Source organism: Athene noctua, chromosome 15 (genome assembly GCF_965140245.1).
Source record: "Athene noctua chromosome 15, bAthNoc1.hap1.1, whole genome shotgun sequence".
Taxonomy (NCBI): domain Eukaryota; kingdom Metazoa; phylum Chordata; class Aves; order Strigiformes; family Strigidae; genus Athene; species Athene noctua.
Genome location: NC_134051.1, coordinates 1 through 17,194, shown reverse-complemented (window position 1 = coordinate 17,194; position 17,194 = coordinate 1). Strand labels below are relative to the sequence as shown.

Here is a 17,194-nt window from a genome sequence, read left to right as displayed (position 1 = left end):
AACAGCTCCACCAAGGACCACAAGCCCTGACAGCCCTTGGAAGAGTTTCCCTCCCCCAGATGCAAACACCTGTCACTGCACTGTGCCCAGACCAAGGATGCAAAAACGCAATGGATGCACAGGAGACCCCAGGAGAAGCCCCAGCACTCACCTAGGAACGAGGTGACGATCTGCAGACTGACAGCACATCGGGCAGGACAAGCTTGTAAAGAAACACGATGGCAACCGGTTACAGCACATTTACAGCAATCCACAGCCACAGCGTTATGCAGAGAGAAGAGACTGTTCTATGCAGAGCTGGTGCAGGGGGGAGAGGTGCAGATGAAGGAGCAGCTGACGGGCGAGGCTGAAGCAGTGTCCCCCACAGCCGGAGCTCTGCCGGCTGTTTAAAGCCTCAGAGTAAGTGCTGCTGCCGGATTTCCCAACCAGAAGCACTCCCAAATTCCCAGCACATAGAAACTTGTCCTTTAATTACTTTTCAATTACTTCTTGTACCTTAATTGTGTGAGATTTCTGCTCTGCCTGCAGATGCCAAAAGATTCTTTCTGAAAGCAGAGCAGGTCGTTCCAACTTGAAAAAAAAGAGACTTTGTGTTTTGGGAAAGGTGCAAATTAGAAGCTCTGCACAGAAACCGACCTCTGTCCAGAAAGCCAGAGGAGCAGCAGGGCTCTGCAGAGGGGCTGGGCTCCAGCACACCCCCCTGCTCACCCCCCCCATCTCTCCCAGCACCTCTCAGGCTTAATGCCTGTTCCTGATCAGCACCTCTTGGCTCTGGTGACCGGCACCCTCTGAAGCACCACTCTGAGGCGTTTCATCAGATTGACCCCCCCCAGCCCAAATCACCACAGAGAGCAGAGAATATTAAATGTGTCACTTCTTTCACACCTGAAGTACAAATAAAGGGCTAAGATTCTCTTTCCCTGGGGTAACCTGACAGATAAACCCCGCAGACACAACAGACCCCGACAGAGAGCAAAACCCCACTGAGTTCAAGGTAAAAGGACAAGCACAGTCACACATCAGAACGTCTGGACAGCCCCAGCTGTGACCACAAATCTTTTTTTTTTTTTTTAAAGAAACTCAGAACCATGAAAATGTTTGGGGTTTTTAGACCAAAGCTCTCCCCTTCCCCAGGGATCCCACACTCCCCCTGCAGGGAAATGGGCCCAGTCCCTGCACTCACCCACTGCTGGGCCAGAGCCACCACCACGAGTGCTGGGGCTGCTGGGGACAGTGCCCCCTTTGCAGGAGAGAAATTCAGTCACCACCCAGAACAAAGGGAGTGTTTGAAAAGGAGCAGTTCCCACTTGCTGGGTGAAGCAACCTGTGCATGGGATATCCCTCAGGGGAGACCATCGAGAGCTGGAGGCCTCCTGCCTAGGCCGCCTCCCTGGAGACCATAGAGCCCGGGCAGAGTGTCACAGGAAGTAGGCCCTGTGGGGGCCAGGGGCACCCCCGGGGGGGCTCCAGCAGGTTTTTCTCCCCCAGCATCTGCCCACACTCCTGCCTGTGCCGTGAGGGGTAATTGTGGACCCGGGGGGAGTATTGGGGGGGGTGTTATTGGGGTTCTGTGGGAGTTGTGGGGGTTATTGGGGTCCTGGGGGGGTTATTGGGGTCCTAGAGGGAGTGTAATGGAGTCGGGGCGGGGGGGAGCTGGAGGGGTTTGGGAGGGTTATTGGGGTCCTCGGTGGTGTCTTGATGGAGATATTGGTGTCCGAGGTGGGAGGATTGGGGACATCCTGGAGGGGGTTCTGGGAGAGGTATTGGGGTCCTGGGTGTGTGTCTTGAGAGAAGTATTGGGGTCTGGGGCAGTGTCTTGGTGCTTGGGGGTGTTATTGGGGTCATGGGGGAGCTGAGGGGGTTATTAGTGTGTGTGTGGGGGGCAGTGTCTAATGGACACCTGGGGGCAGTTTCTGGGGGAGATATTGGGATCCTGGGGACAGTAATGGGGTGCAAGAAGGGTCCAGTGGGGGCTTATGGAGTCCTGGGGGGGATCTGATGGGGGTGATATTGGGGTCCTGGGGTCTCCTGGAGGGGTAATGGGGATTTAGGGGAGTCCTGGGGGTGGGCTGGTAGGGTCCCAGGGTGATATTTGAGGTCTTAGGGGGTAAAATGGAGAACTGGGGGGCCAGTAGGATCTGCGGGGGCACTAATGAGGTTGGGGGGGGGAGGGGGAGGGTGTTTTGGAGGAACCTGGTGGTGTCGGATGCAGTTTGGGTGGGTTGCAGGGGGCATTTGGGATTCCTGCAGGTCCCAGGGGTACCTTTCCCCTCCCCAGTGGGTGCTGCTGCCCCAGGGGTACCCTGAGAGCGTCAGCCCCGATCCCCTCCAGTACCAGTGCTGGGATGCCGTGGGGGTGGGGGACGGCGCCTCCACCATCACTGGGGCCACCCTCACCGGGGTGCTGCACGGTGAGTTCCCCCAATGCCAAACCCCCCCTTTTCACCCCAAAATGGCCCTTGGTCTCCAGATCGATGTTTGACCACCAAATTCCCCAGGTTTACCCCAGAAATTCTGTTTGACCTGATTCGCAGAAACAGACTCTACAACTGGAATAGAGTTATACAGCAGGTACGTTTACTCTGGCACTGGGGTGCAAGGGGATTTCTCCACAAAGCTTGCACCCCAACAGCACATTTTACCAGAAACTGATAGAGTGTGGATATCCATATTCATTGGGTTACGTAACACAAACATCCATATGCATGAGTGAGGCTGGGTTAGTTCTAGAGGCTGGTGTCAGCAGCTGATGTTTTGTTTGCACCAGCCCCTTGCCTCCTGGTGGGTGTCTCTGGGGGTCTGTTGGAGGAAGGCTCACAGTCCTCCTCACCTTGTAGTTTTCCATGGAGCATGTGCAGATTCTCTTAGCCAATTTCTTGAACAAGAGTGGTTCCTGCTGGTTTACCCGCTCTATCTTATCAAAACCACCAGTATATTAGTTTCTACCGCCCGTACATGGCTATCTATCCACTTCAAAGACTAAACTTGCTAGAAGCCATCTGCTTTCCAAGGACATGTCTCTTATTTTTGCTGAACATTGTAGTTCTTGGTAAATTTCCACAAAACAGTCAGGGCAAGCAGGATTATTAAGCAATATTCAGAAATCATTATAAGTTGCTATGAATTGCTGTAAGTAAATAAGTTGCATAGCAGGTGATCATTTTCTTGTATCAGTACACTTCTCCCCTGCCCGTGGTTTGAGAATGAGTCAGCTGTATCAGAAAGCAAGGTTGTCCCTAGGAGCCTTGCTTTAAATCTTAGGTCTAGTAAGGGACAGGAAGAGGAAGGGGCAGCCTGAAAGCGAAGGCAGTTGATGTGGAAAGTCTTCTGTCAGCGCCTTTGCCATGGTGTCCCTCTGGGTGCACGTTAGGGCCTCTAGTTCATTCTCCCCTGGTCCTGTTCCTCTCTGGCCACTATGCCTAATATGGAACTTCTAGTCTAGGTGGAAAAGTCTAAAGGTTTTGACTTAAATTTTGTGTAAGCTTTTTTTCAAGAAAATAAAAGATACACTTACTTCTTAAGTCAAGGTCACATTTGTGTCCTGAATGGTTTTTGGTTTGTGGTGTTTTGTGTGGTTTTGGTTTTTGGTTTGATGGTTTGGCGTTTTTTTTTTTTTTTTTTTTCTCTTCCATGCTTTAAAATATGAAATAAAGAACAGTAACCAGTAAAACTAAATCTGTTATTCATTTAGTCAGTGCTATGGCTAAATCTTTCTTGTCTTTTCCAGCTATCCTTGTTTAAATAATAAATCACTGCACCATAAGTAAAGTGAAGACTTTCAAATTTCGTTTAACTTCCTTTTTTTCAGGACTATGCTAAAGCACAGAACTTGGCTCTTCATGCTTGCCATAATACAAAAGTTGAAGCAATGCAGGCAGAGGGTTGTTATCAGCTGGCTAAGTCTTTTCATGTACAGGTAGGGCCATTTTCAAATTGAGATTACACTTAAAAATCTGTTTTATGAAAGTTCTAAGTGTGAAAACACTACCTGTTCTTTGATCCTTCTTTTTCATTAGGGAGATTATGATCAAGCTTTCCAGTATTATTACCAGGCCAGTCAGTTTGCCTCGTCTTCTTTTGTACTTCCATTTTTTGGATTGGGTCAAATGTACATTTATCGAGGGGACAAAGAGAATGCGTCACAATGCTTTGAAAAAGTTCTGAAAGCCTATCCAAACAATTGTGAGACTCTGAAAATCCTTGGATGTCTTTATGCGGCTTCAGAAGACTGGGAGAAACGGGATATTGCAAAGGTGAGTTTTGCTTCTGCCAGCATCATGCTTTTACATCCGACAGTAGAACTTAGAAATCAGACTCGAAATCAGACTGTACCTGAAGCTACATGAAACTCAGGGTTACTTGGCTGTAGATACGGCTGCCATGAGAGATCCTCTGAGCTGTGGAGAGTCACAACTTCTCGACAGAACTGAGACTCCTACGGGGCTGTGGCTAAAGCAAGTCCCGGAACTGCGAGGAGCCCCAGCCTCGCCTTTGTATTTGGCACTGTGCAAAGGGCAGAATTCCTCACATGTATGTTATAATTCTCTGAAGATGGTAAGTTAGCTAATGTTTTCCTGAAGGCAGCAAATTAGCTAGTGAGTTTCATAAAGCACTTGTCTTGGCTTCTCCGGAAGGACGATGTTATGCTTTTTTTTTTAAATGACAGTGTGTTTAATGTAGTGTTGGGTAACTAAATACAAAAGGTGTTAGACATCATTTTTCTTGCCACTCATGTTGCTGTAATAGTTTCTGCTTCTCTAACACTTTAAGCAGGTTTATGTTCTACAGAAAAATTCATTAATGAAGGAAGGAAACTAATGCAATTTTTTTGGTGACAAAATTGTGCAGGTGTTTAAGATGTTTTCTTTTGCAGTGAGGTATATCTGTCTAGTGTTAAGGTTAATACCTTCACTCTTTCTTTTGATTGTTTTCATATTTTTTTAAACAGTTTGTGCGTCTGCAAAGAGGCGTAATTATCTTTTGCTGTTTTTCAGGGTCATCTAAAGAAAGTCACGGAACCATGTCCTGAAGACGTAGAGGCATGGGTTGAGCTCGCCCAAATTCTAGAACAGACTGATATACAGGTGTTATTAATACACACCTGGCAAATGATGTGTGTGCTTCTCACAAGAGCACAGAGAGCTCATTCTCTTCTTTCTTTTATCCACGTTCTCTCCCTGTGTAAAGGGTGCACTCTCAGCCTATGGTACAGCCACACGCATTCTGCGAGAGGAAGTACATGCTGACGTCCCACCAGAGATTGTGAATAATGTGGGTTCTCTGCACTTCAGGCTGGGAAACCGAGGAGAAGCAAAGGTGTGTTACTACTCAAAGTTTGAACTGAGTTTCTTGATCACCTAGAAGTTTTCCTTGAAGAATATTCTAGAGTCCTTTATTCCTTTTTTTCTTTTTATACTTTAGACATACTTTTTGGCATCACTGGATTGTGCAAAAGCAGAAGCTGAACATGATGAGCATTATTACAACGCTATCGCTGTAACAGCGAACTATATAACCTTGCCAAAATCTATGAGGTGATGTCTGAACTTCATGAAGTGGAAAAACTCCATTAAAACATTTTAAGAGAACATCCGAATTATGCTGATTGTAAGAAACGTTTGGTACTTTAGTTTCACAGTCCTCCTTTTAATACCAAAACTCTTCCCATTGACAGTGTCTTTGGGTCACCTTCTATCTGTCTTTGCTTCTTTTCAGAGTAGTTTTGGGGCTTACCTACATGCTATTTCTCTACCTTCTTCTTTTTTTAAGGCCTGCATCATCCTTATAGTCTACTATTCAGCTTTAAGCCTTCTAATTCTTGGTAAATCATACTGTACTCCAAAACTCTAGCAAAATTAGCTTATCTAGACTTGCATGCCTTTGCTTACTTGCGCCCCACCCCTAACAAAGCCTTAGTACCTCAGCCCTCGGGTGCAATCAAGGCCATCCACTTGATACACCCAGGCTTTGCAACCCTGCCTGTGTGGGTGGAAGTAGAGACCCTCTGGGAGAATCATTTTATCTTGGACCTTGGCCCTCCTCCAGGGAAGAAGAGCTGTTGAGGGTGTTAGCACAGCTTCTATGGCACATCCTGGTTTTCCTCCTCACTCTGCTTTTCCTCTTGCCCTCCAGTAGCGGACCTGTGGTATTTGCTGCAAAGGCAGGGTGGTAGCCCTTGCTCAGCAAGCTGCAGCACACAGCATGCCCCAGCCTCATCTACAGCCTTTTCCAGTTTGTTTTCTGTTGTTGCCTGCTAACTGATACTCTTCCTAAAGACTGTGGAGAGGGGAGAGCTGTTTGAAGTGATAAGAGAGAGTTATGTAACTGGTGTATCCTCTTTTCTTTGGGGTTTCCCAATCGTCTTTAACTTATGAAACTAATGAAAAACATTCACATTACTTTAACTGTCAGAAATCTACAATTTCTGTATCACCACTGTGGATGGACATTCCTCTTCACAAGGTGTGTCTCACGGTGAATAGGGTATAAAATGTGTCTCGATGTTTGCTGTCCTTGGCAGACCAAGAAAAAGACTGCTTTTGAAATTCATGCATGGCCAATACTTTCTTTGTTTGAGATAACTTTAATCTGTTTCCTGATTTTAATTTTCTTTTCCATTTCTGTTTTTAGGCTACTTGCGCTTGGGAGCTATGCCTAGGGATAAAGGGAATTTTTATGAGGCTTCTGGTTGGTTTAAAGATGTACTTTGGATAAATCTGGTTTGTAACCCTTTAAGTGTTTACAGTTAAAACACTTGAAATGCTACCTTCAAATTTTGTTTTCCTTTTGTTACGTTTTGATTTTGTTCACATAAACTAGGGGAAGAGGAAAAAACTACTGTAATCTGCTGTCTGTGTGTTTTGTTGTTCTTTTTTAAAATATAGAATTCTATTTAAGAAAAATAGTGTTTTATACTTGAAAAAGTAACCTTGCAAGGGAAAATTATACTTTTGCAAATTACAGTGAATTTTTATTTAGGACCATCCGGATGCTTGGTCTCTCACTGGCAATCTTCATCTGGCTAAACAAGAATGGGGTCCAGTACAGAAGGAATTTGAAAGGATATTGAAACAGCCCTCCACACAAAATGATACTTACGCCATGCTGGCTCTTGGCAACATCTGGTTCCAGACGCTACATCAACCTGCAAGGGACAGAGAAAAGGTAATGGGCGTCTGTCTGCCCTGTGTGTGGTTTTATTTATTTAACTTTTGCAGGCTCTTCGCTACTCAGAGCCTTTCCTTGATGCCTGTTTGGCATCTTGTAGTCTGTCAAACTTCTGGGTAGATCTTTAATACCCCATTATAGACATGAGGGATCAACTGAGGTACTTCATTCTGCGGGAGAAGCGTCATGAAGACCGTGCATTAGCGATCTACAAGCAAGTACTCAGAAGTGATCCAACGAATGTGTATGCTGCTGATGGCATAGGTGGATATTAGACTCTAATTTTCCTTCAGAGGTGATGATATTCTTATGTTTCATGCTTTAGTACAGAATTGTTTTTGCAGGGCCTGAATGCTGTGTAGTGGAGCACAGGAAAAAATGTCTTTCGTGTGCAACTATGTCCCTTAGTTTTTAATGGGGAACTTCATTCCGGCAATATTTTGTTTTCTTTGGTAAGAGTGCATGGTACTTGAACCTGGAAGCTTACACTGTAAATATTACTCTCCCCTTAGGAGCTGTCTTGGCACATAAAGGATATTTCCATGAAGCTCGTGAAGTTTTTACCCAAATGAGAGAGGCAACAGCCAATATCAGTGACGTGTGGCTGAATTTGGCACATATCTACGTAGAACAGAAACAGTACATCAGTGCTGTGCAGATGGTAACATCTCTAAATTGAACTAAATAATATGTTGGGTTAGATGACTTCTGGGTGTTTTGCTGCTGTCATAGCAGCTGTGAAAGTTTCTGAATAATATTTTAACAAGTTAGGTCTGTTTCTAGCATGCTGTTAGCTGTCAAGCCTAGATTTAAAACCAAACTGCCAAATGTGGGTAAGGGGTAACAAAGCAACTACCATTTGTACACTTTTTTTTTTTTTTTTTTTTTTTAGTTAGCAGAGTTAAAACTTAATTGGGTTAGAATTTTGGTCTCAGAATTAATTTTCAGTGAGAGAGGTTTCAGTCAGCATAGTTAACTGTATGTGATTTACATTCAGATGTTACTGAAGAAAGTAAATGCAATTTGTTGCTGGGATTTTTTTTAATAGCAACAGTTCCTATTTTTGTTCTTGCAAATGACTGCATAAGTAATAATCGGAGCTGTCTGAAAAGATGTGCCATGATTTCTTTCACCAAAGTTAGTATCACAAGGTAATTCATGTTGGAGAAATTGGTTGAGGTCATTTAATTCAACCTGCTCAAGCAAGCTAACTTCCAAATGTCAACCTATTCTAACTAGATTCCCTCAATTAGTTGATGAAAGGCATACAGGTAAGCTGAAACAAAAGCGTACGCTGAACAGGACAGAAGCTAAGAACAAAATTCTTTCATTGAGAGTGGGTCCACACTGAGGCTCAGAAATACTTACATCAAAGGAATCTTGAAGCATTTTGTGATGGTCATAAGGAGAGATACGGGGCCTTTCTTGTCTGATCAAGACCTCTAGTCCCTGTCCTCCAGTGAACTACTGTTAAAAGCTTTGGTCACACAATCACATTTATTCTGTTGTGTTTGAATTACAGTGGGAAGCTGGGTATCATTTTCACCTTTTGATTTGTCAGAAAAATGTTGTACTCATTTGCCTGTATATTTAACTACAGCTGTTAGCAGAAATGTGTTTATTTCCTGCGGTGTTTTATCGATCCCTGGGTTGTGCTATGCAGCCAGCACAAGCCACAGTCTGAGACCCATGGCACTGGACTCAAAGGGAGATGAACTGAATAGTCTAGCTTACTACAGCCACAACAGTTATTCTACTGTACTCTGTCACAAAGCATACCCACCCAAGGCAGACATAAGCTAAACACAAAAACTTTGACTCTAAAGATGAGTGAAAATTGGGCGCTCACAACAGTGTGATCCAAGAGTAGTGGATCCAAGCATTACAGTTAGGGCAGTTCCTGTACTGAGCTGGAAATAAAAATGGCTTTGTATTTCTTACTATTTTGGAGGTTTAGAAAGGGTGAATGATTCCTTGAGAAAAGAGTATGTCAAACAAAAGGTGCTTGTTACTGAAAAGGATACAAGTTTCGTAACTGAAGCTTTTATTCTAGACCCACAAAACCTCTAGTAACGAGTCGTCCTTTACACTCCAGAACAACTAGATAGCCCTTGGCATGCCAGTCATTCAGCTAGCTGGACAAAACCAATATGTTGCTGAGTTATCTGAAAGGTGTGGATTTTTTTTTTAATTAATTGCATCAGATACATGGAATCACTACATTAAATATGTTTCAATTTATAAAATATCTTGTATGAATAAAGAAAATAGATTTCATATCATATAGCGGAGAATAATTGAGTGCATTTAAAATGTCGTGCTTGTTGGACTTACTTTGCAAGTACCACCTATTGTAACGGTTCTATTGTATTTTAAGACCTAGAGAGCCTCCTGCACTGCTGTCAGTTTCCAGGAAAATCAGGTACTTGCTACAGACCAGCAGAAAGACTTTTCTGATCAGTGAAAAGGAGGCATCTATGTAGCATGACACACTTTAAAAAGGAAAAGGCGTATTAGCAGTAATGCTTTTTAGGAATAGAAACACTTACTGGAGTTAGGTTAAATAAGTAACGATTATCACCTCTTGTTTTGATTTTTATTCCTTTTTTGTTTTTTTTCCCATTTCAGTATGAACACTGCCTCAGAAAGTTCTGTAAGTATCAAAATGCTGGAGTTTTACTATATTTGGCCCGAGCACTCTTCAAATGTGGGAAATTACAGGAATGCAAACAAACTTTGTTAAAGGTACGAACATAAAACATCATCTAGCACAGAGTGAAATTACTGTGAGTTGATGCATGTTTGTGTCTCTAAATTCAGTAGTCTTGGATTGAAATAATGGTGCTCACTCTCTGTATGGCGCTTCAGCATACCCCTGTATCACACTGCGGCACATCTTCACAACTCGCTTTTTATTTACAGGCCAGGCACGTAGCGCCAGGGGATGCAGTCCTTACGTATCATACGGCTTCAGTGCTACGAAGACTAGCTACCTGTGTCCTGAAAGATGTAAAAAGCAATCTGAAGGAGATGCTTAATGCTGTGAAAGAGCTGGAGCTAGCCCACAGGTAAAGATGATTTGTTTCTAATCATTAGAATCTATTCTGTTGTTCCCTTGTGGTAAATTTGCAGTGTAGATCACAGATCTGGTTAGACAGACAATCATCTCCTGTGAAGCGCTGTATGCAATTCTAGAGTTTCTAGTAGGAAAACAAGGCTGAGCCTGACAAAACTGTGTATTCAAACTTACTCGAGAGCCAGTTTTGTTTGGCCAAGTGGCCAATATGTTTCCCAAAGGGTTTTGTATTACTACGGTGAAGATGTGCTTCTTCCTGGAAAAGCACAGTTGGAAAAAAAAAAAAAAAAAAAAAAAAAGTTGAAAATTATTCCACTAACTTAATACTTTTTTTTTATGATTTCTTTCAAAACAGCCTATTAGGCTCAAAAGCACATCATTATTATATAAGGCTAGTTAATGACTGGTAATTCTTGAAAACTAATTTTGCCCTCCTATTGGCAAATAAATCCTAATTACTTCATGTCTTAAGAACAGAAGGAGTTTTGGTGTGTTTGGGATCTTTCAGTTCTCTTTGAAAAAGAAAAAAAAAAAAATCTGGGCAGAGAACAGTGTGATTAATCTGATCCAACTGTAACCCTCTTCTTCAACCCCTTATTCTGCTCCTAGGTATTCCTCCCGTATCTGGTGCTTGCTTTATGCGCTCCTAGCTCTGCTGTTATGTTGAGGATAGATGTTGCCTTTCAGTAATTTTGGCAACTGAAGCAAGCTGTTCACACAAGCAAGCACTTCACAATTCTAGTGCTTTACATAATGCAAACTAAAGATTCAGACACAAATTCTCACTGAAATTCCATTAGCAGCTTGCTGTTACTGTTTTGAGACAGTTGCTTGAAAGCCTTTATTTTTCAGAAGTCTATCACTTTGGAAAATATTTTCCATAATCTAAAACTTCAGCAAGGAATTATTTTCTCCACATGCACAAGAACTTGAGTTCAGTCTAGCACAAAAGTTCTTAATTTAAAATGTCTCTGATGGAGTATGGGAAGAAACTGGCAACCTTGAAAGTTAGGAAGTCGTTTTCTTTAAATTAATTGAAGAAACTGTTTTCAAGACACTGATCATCACAGCTTGCGCATCGACTTGAAGGTTTGTTGTATTCGTGAGGGCCTGTCAGACAACTAGGTTCCAGGAGGGTGTTCTGGAAGGTCTTGTAAAACATGAGTTTTCCTTCCTTTCCTGATGCTGGATTCAAGCAATTAAGCTGTGACAGACAAGGAATAAATCTGCGGGCATCAGCAATGTACTTACTGCTAGGAGCAGTAAATGAAATCTTAGAAGTCTCTTTAGAATTTTGCAGGGGGTTTGTTCTGCTCTGGAGGGGTTTGAGAATGTTTTAAATTTGGAGAACTCTGAATGTACCTTTCTACTGTTGTATTCAAAGGGGCTGCACACAGCCAAAACTGGTGAGATGTACTCATCTGTTGAGTTTGAGAAGATTGTAATTCAGGAGTAAATGCTTTGGTTTAAGGCAAAATGACAGTAAATATATAAGTAATGCCATATTTGCTTAGTTTTGTTGTTTTTTCCTCCAGGGTTGCTGAAGACAGGTTTCAGATGGATGGATTTAAACAAACGGTGGTTGAAGGGGGTTTTTTAGTTGTTTGTGGTTTTGTTTTTTTCCTTTATCTTTGAATCTCACCAATTTACTGAAGGGACATCATGCTACAGAGTGTTGGTGTTGGTAGCCCAACAAGCTACTCAGGAATGTGAATGCAGAAGCCATTCCTATCTGAAGTCGTCCCAGGCTGTTGCTGCTGAAGCACTGAGCTTGCTGTTGGGGTTCTGTGGGAGTTGTGGGGGTTATCGGGGTCCTGGGGGAGGGGTATTTGGGTCCTAGAGGGAGCGTAATGGAGTCGGGGTGGGGCGGGAAGGGGGATGTTCTGGAGGGGCTTGGGAGGTTTATTGGGGTCTTGGGGGAGGCATTGGGGTCTGGAGGAGGGTCTTGGTGCTCGGGGGGTGTTAATTGGGGTCCTGGGGGAGTTGAGGGTGTTATTAGTGTCCGGGGGGGCAGTGTCTAATGGGCTCCTGGGGGCAGTTTCTGGGGGAGATATTGGGGTCCTGGGGACAGTAATGGGGTGCAAGAAGGGTCCAGAGGGGGGTCACTGGGGTCCTGGGGTGGATCTTGTGGAGGATATTGGGGTCCTGGGGATATATTGGGGAGGCTAACGGCACTCAGTGGAGTCCTGGGGGTGGGCTGGTAGGGTCCCGGGGAGATATCTGGCATCTTGGGGGTAAAGTGGAGAAGTGGGGGCCAATAGGATCTGGGGGGGGACAAACACTAATGAGGTTGGGGGGAGGGGGTGGCGCTGAGGGTGTTTTGGAGGGACCTGGCCGTGGCAATGCAGTTTGGGTGGGTTGCACGGGGGATTTGGGATTCCTGGGGGTCCCAGGGGTACCTGTCCCCCCCCCCGGCAGGTGCTGCTGCCCCAGGGGTACCCTGAGAGCCTCAGCCCCGACCCCTCCAGTGCCAGTGCTGGGACGCCGTGGGGGTGGGGGACGGCGCCTCCACCATCACTGGGGCCACCCTCACCTGGGTGCTGCACGGTGAGTTCCCCGGATCCCACCGCCCCCCCACCTTTTCACCCCAAAATGGCCCTTGGTCCCCAGATCTGTGTGTAATCCCCAGAACCGCAGTTTTGCCCCAAAATTTCTCCACTGACCCCCAAAACCATCTTTGCCCCCCAAATTTCCCACTTTGAACCGGTGTTCCCACTTTGCCCCCAAATCAGCCTCAGCACCCTCAAAATTCTTACATTTCATCCCCAAAATCTATCTTGAAAGTCAAAACCGCATAGCGTGGCTCCAAAATCTGTTCTAGCAACCCCAAGAGCCTTCCAGTTTCACTCTAAAATCTTTCTTGGACACCAGATTCCCCGTTTTACCCCAAAATGTTCTAGTTTGACTGCCAAATCTCCCACACTCTCCCCAAAATCTCTCTTGGAACCACAGAATCCCCCAGTTCGACGCCATAAATTACTCCAGCACCCCCAAACCCCACCAGTTTCATCCCCAAACCCCCAGTTTGACCCCAAAACATCCCTGTATGCAAAATCCCTTTCCCCCCCCCCCCATAACCCAAATTCCCCTATTTCACCCCAAATCCCCCATACCTGCAATTGCCCCTTTTCACCCCAAACTCCACCATGGCCCAGATTCCTCAGTTTCATCCCAAACCCCATGTTCCCCAAATCTCTCAGTTTCTCTCCAAAATTCCTGCCATGCCCCAAATCTTCCAATTTCATCGCAAAACTTTTTTGTCCAAAATCCACCAATTTCACCACAAAACTCCCTTGTCTGTGGGCACTCAGGGAACTCTGGGGTCGGGGTCTGTAGCACAGTTGGGGTGTTGAGATTTATTGGGCTCCCCGTGCCCCTGGTGACCTTATCCCCCTTTTGGTGCCCCCAGGGCAGGAGAAGGAGGGGCCCTTGCTGGAGGGGACCCCGCCGTGCCCATGAGCTCTGGGCGGAGCAGCAGCTCTGCTACAGGGAGATCCCCGAGGCCTGCGTGGGCTCCTGCCAGGCCAAAGATGCTGCGAGTGTCCCCCCGTGTCCCCAAAACCTCAGGGGGTCCCCGCCCCATTTTTTGGGGACATCGTGATGTCCCCAGCTCAACACTCACCTCTAGGGTTGGTGGCCTCTCTCTCTCCTGAGGTGGCCGCACATCCCTGCGTGCCCGCGGCTGGAACCAGAGGGGCTCTGCCACCCCCACACGTGTGCTGCTGCCCGGAGCCGTTCTGTTCTGCGGCGTCCGAGGTTTGGGAAGGCCCTGGCGGCAGAGGGCTGCGGAGGGCAGGGGGCGGTGAACTCCCCGCAGGGGCTGTGGTGCCCGGCTGGGTGATTCCTGCTGGCCGAGGGCAGGCAGTGCTGGGGGCGTGGCCTTCTGGTGGGCGGGCCCATCCCCAGAGCCCCGCCCACTGTTCGTTAGCTGTCCGTCGGGGTCTGGCCGTTGGTCCGTTGGAGCCACCGGCCCCAGCGCCGGCAGCACGGAGCTGTGCTGGCCCGGAGCGGCGCTGGGAGGAGGCAGGGTCTGGCCGAGCGGCGCTGACCGGGCTCCGGCAACCCGCTTCCCGTCCTCGCTGTCCCCGGCTGGGCCGCGTCCTCGGTGCACAGCGAGGGTCCTCCTGTCCCGGGCAGGATGGGCCAGGCCAACGGCTGCTGCGGCTCCAGGTGGGCTCCCCCCGCGGCTCGGGAACGGGGGGGCACGGCCGCGCCCCGCAGCAGCGGCCTTTCTGAGGCCCGCCACGCTCTGCTCCGCAGGGACGCTCTCGCCGACGCAGAGCCGGTGCTGAGCGCAGACGTGCAGCTGACCCGGGGCTGCAAGAGGAGCGAGAGGCGCCTTCTCCTCCTCCAGGGTGAACTGGTGGTCACCAAGCTGAGGTGAGACCCTCCGAGCCCAGCTGCCGTCGCCCCACGCCTGGCCCCGGCACAAGGGCTGGCACACCCTGGCCCCAGGCCCCGGGACCTGGGTGCTGGATGCACCAGTGCCCGCCCCAAGGGCAGGGGGGCAGCAGGGCTCTGCCCGGGGGGGCACCCCAAGGCGGCCACCTCCAGCTCACTGCCTGCCTCCGCTCTCTGCAGAGGTGGCACCACCCTGCGCCCACAGCTCCGCCTGGCCCTGGACCAGCTGTGGGTGCTGAGCGACGGGAAGGAGGCGGCGTGGGAGGAAGAGGCGGAGGGTGTCGGCGGCCGCGAGGAGAGGAGCTCCCTCCTCTTCCTCTGGCCCAGGGGCTCCTGCACTGCCACTTTCGGGTGAGTCGTGGTGCCACGTCCCCCGGCCGGGCAGGAGAGGTTCCTGTGAAGGGCCTCTGCCCTCCGTGCAGAGCCTGGGCAGGGAGCGGGCAGCACGCCGGCAGGGAGGGATGGGGGGCATTTCCACATCCTGCATCCCCTGGTCGCTTTTGGTCCCCAGAAGGGAAGGGCCAAAGCAGCTGCTCCGGCAGCACAGAGGGACCAGGGCTTGGGCAGCGGCTCTGTCCCACCCCACGGGGCTTCGTCCTGCCCCTGTGTCCTTCCCCACGGGGCAGGGCTGTGCAGGCGCCCGCCTCTGCCCACGGGCTGGGGGGCAGCGGGGCCTGACGCCGTTTCTCCTCTTGCTGCAGCTCCCGGGCGCTGAAGGAGCTGTGGGTGCACACACTGCTGGGGTAAGCTGGGGGGTGCTGCAGGCACAGCCAGATGGGGAACACAGCTTCCCGGCTGGGGAGAGGTGTCCCTGCGGCTGCGGGCGGCTCTCGGGGAGAGCTGCCTGACGAGAGAGAAGAGGCGGCTTGGGGCTCACCCAGCTCTCTCCCTGTCCCTTCCCGGTGCACAGGACACCCGACGGAAGCAAGAAGCCCCGAGTGACCGTCGTCCCGTCACTCAAGCTCCTGGAGAAGGAGCGGAGCCGCCGCCATGCCGTGAGTGTCTCTCTGGCACGGGCACTGTCCCCAGCACTGCTCCTGCAGCCCAGCAGCACAGGCATGGCTGCTCACCTTCTGCCTCTGCTTCTCTCTTGCCCAGTGGAGGCCGTTCAGCACCAGGAGCCTGGAGAAGCTGGTGGAGAGCCAGGCAGAGGTGAGAACGGCTGCCTTTGCCCTCAGGCTGTGCCGGGGGGCAGGGATGGGCGTGCTAGTGGGGGGAGCTTGGGAGGGTGCCTTGGTGCAATTCCGGGAGTGGGGAAGGTTGAGGAGCCACCAGAAATGCCGGCATATCCTGGCTGGTGGCACTGGGAGGAAACCTGCCACAAGGGGCAGAGGGCCGGGGAGATCAGAGGGTCCCCGCTCTGCCACGCTCAGGCTGCTGGTGCCGGGTTCTTGCAGGCTGATGTCAGGGAAGGGCCTCCGATGGCCCCGTCGAGCAGTGAGGGAGGACATTGCCGCTCACCAGGTGAGTTTGGGAAAGAAAGGCCCCTCCTGCAAGTGGCTGGGCTGTGCTCACTTGTCCCTTGAGTGTTCCCATGCAGGTTGGGCAGCCTGACGGCAGGACAGGCTGTGGGAGGGCTGGCCAAGCAGCATCCTTTGACAGGCTCTTGCTGTCTTTTCCTTTGCAGCAGGAGGAACCAGCAGCAGCAGGAGGAGGAGGAGGGGGCTGCCCTGGCCCTTTGCTCTGTGGCGGAGCCCGGCCACTGCCCCGGCGCCAGGGCAGGCGGGCTCCGGCTGCAGCAGGGCGCTCTTTGGGCAGCCCCTGGCAGCCCTCTGCGGGGAGGATGGCACGCTGCCCCAGCCCATCCAGGTCAGCCAGCCTGGCCAGAGGGTCCCCAGCCCTCCCTCTGCAGGCTCCGGAGGGCCAGCGGGTGTCCCCGGGAGCTCTGGGGATGGGGCACTGGGCTCTTCACCCCCAGCACGGAGCCACCTCTGGGCAGTGCTCTGGCCGCCGCTGCTGGAAGGCGGCTCCTCGGCCACACAACTGTCCTCCTGGCTCTCCCGCAGGAGCTGCTGGCCGTGCTGCAGCAGGAAGGACCATCGACGGAGGGGATATTCCGCAGAGCCGCCAGCGGGACAGCGCTTCGAGAGCTGCGGGAGGCCCTGGACCACGGCGCAGACGTCGACATGGGAAGCCAGCCCACGCTGCTGCTGGCCGCCATCCTGAAGGTGAGCGCTTCTGCCCTGCGGCTGGAGGAGCTCCCGGCTGGCCCCCAGTGTTCAAAGGCTCACCTGGAGGCCTGGGCCTTGCAGGAATTTCTCCGGAGCATCCCCTGCAAGCTCCTCGTGACCGAGCTCTACGAGGACTGGATGGCGGCGATGCAGAAGGCCAGCAGGGAGGAGAAGATCTGGGAGCTGAGAGCGTGAGTGTGGGCAGCAGCCTGCCTGTTGAGCAGGAGCCCTGACCGCTGGCCCAGAGCACCTGGAAAGCTGCGCTGGCTCCCACCAGCCTCGGGCGAGTCTGGGGGACGCTGTGGGCAGCATCTGCTTTAGTAGTGCCGTGTTCCCCTTCCCCCAGGGTGGCCGAGAAGTTGCCCGCAGCCAACCTCCT

General features: G+C 49.8%; 1 pseudogene; it reads left to right on the top strand.

Annotated features, from left to right (window-relative positions):
• The first annotated feature begins 2,112 nt into the window (after positions 1–2,112).
• On the top strand, positions 2,113–16,971 carry LOC141966385 (RNA polymerase-associated protein CTR9 homolog; annotated as a pseudogene).
• Positions 16,972–17,194: the final 223 nt, after the last annotated feature.